Consider the following 8,502-nt stretch of genomic DNA (forward strand, 5'->3'; position numbering starts at 1 on the left):
AAGCATCATACAGACCTCTCCCCGGCTACAGTATATCTAGAGAACGCAGTATCCAAAGCCTCATACAGACCTCTCCCCGGCTACAGTATATCTAGAGAACACAGTATCCAAAGCATCATACAGACCTATCCCCGGCTACAGTATATCTAGAGAACGCAGTATCCAAAGCCTCATACAGACCTCTCCCCGTCTACAGTATATCTAGAGAACGCAGTATCCAAAGCCTCATACAGACCTCTCCCCGGCTACAGTATATCTAGAGAACACAGTATCCAAAGCCTCATACAGACCTCTCCCCGGCTACAGTATATCTGACGCGCCCCCTGGGCCAGTGCTGTTTGGGGATTACCCGGAGCCGGATCAGATGGGGGTTGTAGTCTCCGAGTGGCGGCGACCCGGTCCGTGCCCAGGGTGTCAAACTCAGTGTGTGGCAGTCTTTACAGATGTTGTTAAAGGTCCTTAGTGTCGACTACGCCACCCGTTGATTTGCGGTCAAAAGGACGTCGCTGCAGAAGGGTCCGCTGAGGCTGGTGGTATGTGTGCAGCTGTGGTAGTATAACCCCCAACGGGAGGGGTATAGCCTCAGGGGGTCAGATGTAGAGGATGGTGGTTGTGAAGGTGCAGGATGATTAAGCAAGGAGACTCAGAGTCGGGCTGTGCAGTTCAGGGGTTTTTTACTTACGGGTGTTCTTATGGTCACTCTGGCCTGAAGCGACCACCCGAGCCGTGCTGCGTCCACCAGGTCCTGGACTCGGCCAACCCCCCAAGTAATTCTGGAGCGTGGTCCTGAGCTCCTGTCTGACTTTCCCTCTCTTCTGGCCGTTCTCACCAGGGATCCACCTATGTCCGGCTCCCTCGGGTCTCTTGGTGGGTACACCTCTTCTGGGTTCCCTGACCCTATACTTGGTATGCCTTCCTAGTGGATTTAGTGAGGGTCGTGGCAGATCCTGCCCACGACCTCCGGTCTCTGGCTGAGGATTAGTGGCCTCCACCAGCTTGGGGTCCGGTACCCTGGGTGCCAACCCTTCACCCTGCTGTTTGTATTCTGGGGTCTTGGGGTTCCTTCTTCTTCTCTCTGGGTCCTTCTGACTCCTCTCTCTCTCTCAGACTTGGCCTTGGAGCTGGGCCCAGCCGGAACCACAACTCCCTGTCAGCCCTTCTGGCTGAGCTTCTCTGCTCTGCTCCTCTGACTCTACAAAGGCTGACTCACTCTACAAAAGACCCTGTCCTAAGATGGTGCCCACTTATATACTCCCTCTATGTGTGAGCTCAGGTGACCAGCACCCAATGAGCTCCTAGCCTTACCCAGACTGCTCCCCCTATCTGCCCCTACACTACTGGGATGTTCCACCCCCCTCCCACTCCAGCCAGGGACAGACACTGTCGTACCTGCACATATATTGGTGGGAGTACCGTCGATCTGTCCCCCGGAAATGGGATGTATGTAGTGTATGCAGCCTACTAGCTCAGTTCCACACTCCATCCTTACCCGGGAGTGGAATACCACACCTCTGGCTTGAGGTGCAATACCCCTGTAGCAGCCGAGTCCTCAGGGTGCTACATATCTAGAGAACACAGTATCCAAAGCCTCATACAGACCTCTCCCCGGCTACAGTATATCTAGAGAACACAGTATCCAAAGCATCATACAGACCTATCCCCAGCTACAGTATATCTAGAGAACACAGTATCCAAAGCATCATACAGACCTCTCCCCGGCTACAGTATATCTAGAGAACACAGTATCCAAAGCCTCATACAGACCTCTCCCCAGCTACAGTATATCTAGAGAACACAGTATCCAAAGCATCATACAGACCTCTCCCTGGCTACAGTATATCTAGAGAACACAGTATCCAAAGCATCATACAGACCTCTCCCCAGTTACAGTATATCTAGAGAACACAGTATCCAAAGCATCATACAGACCTCTCCCCGGCTACAGTATATCTAGAGAACACAGTATCCAAAGCCTCATACAGACCTCTCCCCGGCTACAGTATATCTAGAGAACACAGTATCCAAAGCCTCAAACAGACCTCTCCCCGGCTACAGAATATCTAGAGAACACAGTATCCAAAGCATCATACAGACCTCTCCCCGGCTACAGTATATCTAGAGAACGCAGTATCCAAATCCTCATACAGACCTCTCCCCAGCTACAGCATATCTAGAGAACACAGTATCCAAAGCATCATACAGACCTCTCCCCAGCTACAGCATATCTAGAGAACACAGTATCCAAAGCATCATACAGACCTCTCCCCGGCTACAGTATATCTAGAGAACACAGTATCCAAAGCATCATACAGACCTATCCCCGGCTACAGTATATCTAGAGAACACAGTATCCAAAGCCTCATACAGACCTCTCCCCAGCTACAGTATATATAGAGAGCACAGTATCCAAAGCATCATACAGACTTCTCCCCAGCTACAGTATATCTAGAGAGCACAGTATCCAAAGCCTCATACAGACCCCTCCCCGGCTACAGTATATCTAGAGAACACAGTATCCAAAGCCTCATACGGACCTCTCCCCGGCTACAGTATATCTAGAGAACACAGTATCCAAAGCCTCATACAGACCTATCCCCAGCTACAGTATATCTAGAGAACACAGTATCCAAAGCCTCATACAGACCTCTCCCTGGCTACAGTATATCTAGAGAACACAGAATCCAAAGCCTCAAACAGACCTCTCCCCGGCTACAGTGTATCTAGAGAACACAGTATCCAAAGCCTCATACGGACCTCTCCCCGGCTACAGTATATCTAGAGAACACAGTATCCAAAGCCTCATACAGACCTATCCCCAGCTACAGTATATCTAGAGAACACAGTATCCAAAGCCTCATACAGACCTATCCCCAGCTACAGCATATCTAGAGAACACAGTATCCAAAGCCTCATACAGACCTCTCCCTGGCTACAGTATATCTAGAGAACACAGAATCCAAAGCCTCATACAGACCTCTCCCCGGCTACAGTATATCTAGAGAACACAGTATCCAAAGCCTCATACAGACCTCTCCCCAGCTACAGCATATCTAGAGAACACAGTATCCAAAGCATCATACAGACCTCTCCCCAGCTACAGCATATCTAGAGAACACAGTATCCAAAGCATCATACAGACCTCTCCCCGGCTACAGTATATCTAGAGAACACAGTATCCAAAGCCTCATACAGACCTCTCCCCGGCTACAGTATATCTAGAGAACACAGTATCCAAAGCCTCATACAGACCTCTCCCCGGCTACAGTATATCTAGAGAACACAGTATCCAAAGCCTCATACAGACCTCTCCCCAGCTACAGTATATCTAGAGAGCACAGTATCCAAAGCCTCATACAGACCTCTCCCCGGCTACAGTATATCTAGAGAACACAGAATCCAAAGCCTCATACAGACCTCTCCCCGGCTACAGTATATCTAGAGAACACAGTATCCAAAGCCTCATACAGACCTCTCCCCGGCTACAGTATATCTAGAGAACACAGAATCCAAAGCCTCATACAGACCTCTCCCCGGCTACAGTATATCTAGAGAACACAGTATCCAAAGCCTCATACAGACCTCTCCCCGGCTACAGTATATCTAGAGAACACAGTATCCAAAGCCTCATACAGACCTCTCCCCGGCTACAGTATATCTAGAGAACACAGTATCCAAAGCCTCATACAGACCTATCCCCAGCTACAGTATATCTAGAGAACACAGTATCCAAAGCATCATACAGACCTCTCCCCAGCTACAGTATATCTAGAGAACACAGTATCCAAAGCCTCATACAGACCTATCCCCGGCTACAGTATATCTAGAGAGCACAGTATCCAATGCATCATACAGACCTCTCCCCGGCTACAGTATATCTAGAGAACACAGAATCCAAAGCCTCATACAGACCTCTCCCCGGCTACAGTATATCTAGAGAACACAGTATCCAAAGCCTCATACAGACCTATCCCCGGCTACAGTATATCTAGAGAACACAGTATCCAAAGCATCATACAGACCTCTCCCCGGCTACAGTATATCTAGAGAGCACAGTATCCAAAGCCTCATACAGACCTCTCCCCAGCTACAGTATATCTAGAGAACACAGTATCCAAAGCATCATACAGACCTCTCCCCGGCTACAGTATATCTAGAGAACAAAGTATCCAAAGCATCATACAGACCTCTCCCCGGCTACAGTATATCTAGAGAACACAGTATCCAAAGCCTCATACAGACCTCTCCCCGGCTACAGTATATCTAGAGAACGCAGTAACCAAAGCCTCATACAGACCTCTCCCCAGCTACAGTATATCTAGAGAACACAGTATCCAAAGCCTCATACAGACCTCTCCCCGGCTACAGTATATCTAGAGAACACAGTATCCAAAGCATCATACAGACCTCTCCCCGGCTACAGTATATCTAGAGAACACAGTATCCAAAGCATCAAACAGACCTCTCCCCGGCTACAGTATATCTAGAGAACGCAGTATCCAAAGCCTCATACAGACCTCTCCCCAGCTACAGTATATCTAGAGAACACAGTATCCAAAGCCTCATACAGACCTCTCCCCGGCTACAGTATATCTAGAGAACACAGTATCCAAAGCATCATACAGACCTCTCCCCGGCTACAGTATATCTAGAGAACGCAGTAACCAAAGCCTCATACAGACCTCTCCCTGGCTACAGTATATCTAGAGAACACAGTATCCAAAGCCTCATACAGACCTCTCCCCGGCTACAGTATATCTAGAGAACACAGTATCCAAAGCCTCATACAGACATCTCCCCGGCTACAGTATATCTAGAGAACACAGTATCCAAAGCATCATACAGACCTCTCCCCGGCTACAGTATATCTAGAGAACGCAGTATCCAAAGCCTCATACAGACCTCTCCCCAGCTACAGTATATCTAGAGAACACAGTATCCAAAGCCTCATACAGACCTCTCCCCGGCTACAGTATATCTAGAGAACACAGTATCCAAAGCATCATACAGACCTCTCCCCGGCTACAGTATATCTAGAGAACGCAGTAACCAAAGCCTCATACAGACCTCTCCCCGGCTACAGTATATCTAGAGAACACAGTATCCAAAGCCTCATACAGACCTCTCCCCAGCTACAGTATATCTAGAGAACACAGTATCCAAAGCATCATACAGACCTCTCCCCGGCTATAGTATATCTAGAGAACGCAGTATCCAAAGCATCATACAGACCTCTCCCAGCTACAGTATATCTAGAGAGCACAGTATCCAAAGCCTCATACAGACCTCTCCCCGGCTACAGTATATCTAGAGAACACAGTATCCAAAGCCTCATACAGACCTATCCCCAGCTACAGTATATCTAGAGAACACAGTATCCAAAGCATCATACAGACCTCTCCCCGGCTACAGTATATCTAGAGAACGCAGTATCCAAAGCCTCATACAGACCTCTCCCCAGCTACAGTATATCTAGAGAACACAGTATCCAAAGCCTCATACAGACCTCTCCCCGGCTACAGTATATCTAGAGAACACAGTATCCAAAGCATCATACAGACCTCTCCCCGGCTACAGTATATCTAGAGAACGCAGTAACCAAAGCCTCATACAGACCTCTCCCCGGCTACAGTATATCTAGAGAACACAGTATCCAAAGCCTCATACAGACCTCTCCCCGGCTACAGTATATCTAGAGAACACAGTATCCAAAGCATCATACAGACCTCTCCCCGGCTACAGTATATCTAGAGAACACAGTATCCAAAGCATCATACAGACCTCTCCCCGGCTACAGTATATCTAGAGAACGCAGTATCCAAAGCCTCATACAGACCTCTCCCCGGCTACAGTATATCTAGAGAACACAGTATCCAAAGCATCATACAGACCTCTCCCCGGCTACAGTATATCTAGAGAACACAGTATCCAAAGCATCATACAGACCTCTCCCCGGCTACAGTATATCTAGAGAACGCAGTATCCAAAGCCTCATACAGACCTCTCCCCGGCTACAGTATATCTAGAGAACACAGTATCCAAAGCATCATACAGACCTATCCCCGGCTACAGTATATCTAGAGAACACAGTATCCAAAGCCTCATACAGACCTCTCCCCGGCTACAGTATATCTAGAGAACACAGTATCCAAAGCCTCATACAGACCTCTCCCCGGCTACAGTATATCTAGAGAACACAGTATCCAAAGCATCATACAGACCTCTCCCCGGCTACAGTATATCTAGAGAACACAGAATCCAAAGCATCATACAGACCTCTCCCCAGTTACAGTATATCTAGAGAACACAGTATCCAAAGCATCATACAGACCTCTCCCCGGCTACAGTATATCTAGAGAACACAGTATCCAAAGCATCATACAGACCTCTCCCCGGCTACAGTATATCTAGAGAACACAGTATCCAAAGCATCATACAGACCTCTCCCCGGCTACAGTATATCTAGAGAACACAGTATCCAAAGCATCATACAGACCTCTCCCAGCTACAGTATATCTAGAGAACACAGTATCCAAAGCATCATACAGACCTCTCCCCGGCTACAGTATATCTAGAGAACTCAGTATCCAAAGCCTCATACAGACCTCTCCCCGGCTACAGTATATCTAGAGAACACAGTATCCAAAGCCTCATACAGACCTCTCCCCGGCTACAGTATATCTAGAGAACACAGTATCCAAAGCATCATACAGACCTCTCCCCGGCTACAGTATATCTAGAGAACGCAGTATCCAAAGCATCATACAGACCTCTCCCCAGCTACAGTATATCTAGAGAGCACAGTATCCAAAGCCTCATACAGACCTCTCCTCGGCTACAGTATATCTTGAGAACACAGTATCCAAAGCATCATACAGACCTCTCCCCGGCTACAGTATATCTAGAGAACACAGTATCCAAAGCATCATACAGACCTCTCCCCGGCTACAGTATATCTAGAGAACGCAGTATCCAAAGCCTCATACAGACCTCTCCCCAGCTACAGTATATCTAGAGAACACAGTATCCAAAGCCTCATACAGACCTCTCCCCGGCTACAGTATATCTAGAGAACACAGTATCCAAAGCATCATACAGACCTCTCCCCGGCTACAGTATATCTAGAGAACGCAGTAACCAAAGCCTCATACAGACCTCTCCCCGGCTACAGTATATCTAGAGAACACAGTATCCAAAGCCTCATACAGACCTCTCCCCGGCTACAGTATATCTAGAGAACACAGTATCCAAAGCCTCATACAGACCTCTCCCCAGCTACAGTATATCTAGAGAACACAGTATCCAAAGCATCATACAGACCTCTCCCCGGCTATAGTATATCTAGAGAATGCAGTATCCAAAGCATCATACAGACCTCTCCCAGCTACAGTATATCTAGAGAGCACAGTATCCAAAGCCTCATACAGACCTCTCCCCGGCTACAGTATATCTAGAGAACACAGTATCCAAAGCATCATACAGACCTCTCCCCGGCTACAGTATATCTAGAGAACGCAGTATCCAAAGCCTCATACAGACCTCTCCCCAGCTACAGTATATCTAGAGAACACAGTATCCAAAGCCTCATACAGACCTCTCCCCGGCTACAGTACATCTAGAGAACACAGTATCCAAAGCATCATACAGGCCTCTCCCCGGCTACTGTATATCTAGAGAACGCAGTATCCAAAGCCTCATACAGACCTCTCCCCAGCTACAGTATATCTAGAGAACACAGTATCCAAAGCCTCATACAGACCTCTCCCCGGCTACAGTATATCTAGAGAACACAGTATCCAAAGCATCATACAGACCTCTCCCCGGCTACAGTATATCTAGAGAACGCAGTAACCAAAGCCTCATACAGACCTCTCCCTGGCTACAGTATATCTAGAGAACACAGTATCCAAAGCCTCATACAGACCTCTCCCCGGCTACAGTATATCTAGAGAACACAGTATCCAAAGCCTCATACAGACATCTCCCCGGCTACAGTATATCTAGAGAACACAGTATCCAAAGCATCATACAGACCTCTCCCCGGCTACAGTATATCTAGAGAACGCAGTATCCAAAGCCTCATACAGACCTCTCCCCAGCTACAGTATATCTAGAGAACACAGTATCCAAAGCCTCATACAGACCTCTCCCCGGCTACAGTATATCTAGAGAACACAGTATCCAAAGCATCATACAGACCTCTCCCCGGCTACAGTATATCTAGATAACGCAGTAACCAAAGCCTCATACAGACCTCTCCCCGGCTACAGTATATCTAGAGAACACAGTATCCAAAGCCTCATACAGACCTCTCCCCAGCTACAGTATATCTAGAGAACACAGTATCCAAAGCATCATACAGACCTCTCCCCGGCTATAGTATATCTAGAGAACGCAGTATCCAAAGCATCATACAGACCTCTCCCAGCTACAGTATATCTAGAGAGCACAGTATCCAAAGCCTCATACAGACCTCTCCCCGGCTACAGTATATCTAGAGAACAC

The sequence above is a fragment of the Phyllobates terribilis genome, unplaced genomic scaffold, assembly GCF_046119375.1.
Source record: "Phyllobates terribilis strain yellow unplaced genomic scaffold, ASM4611937v1 Scaffold_3__8_contigs__length_932513732, whole genome shotgun sequence".
Lineage (NCBI taxonomy): Eukaryota > Metazoa > Chordata > Amphibia > Anura > Dendrobatidae > Phyllobates > Phyllobates terribilis.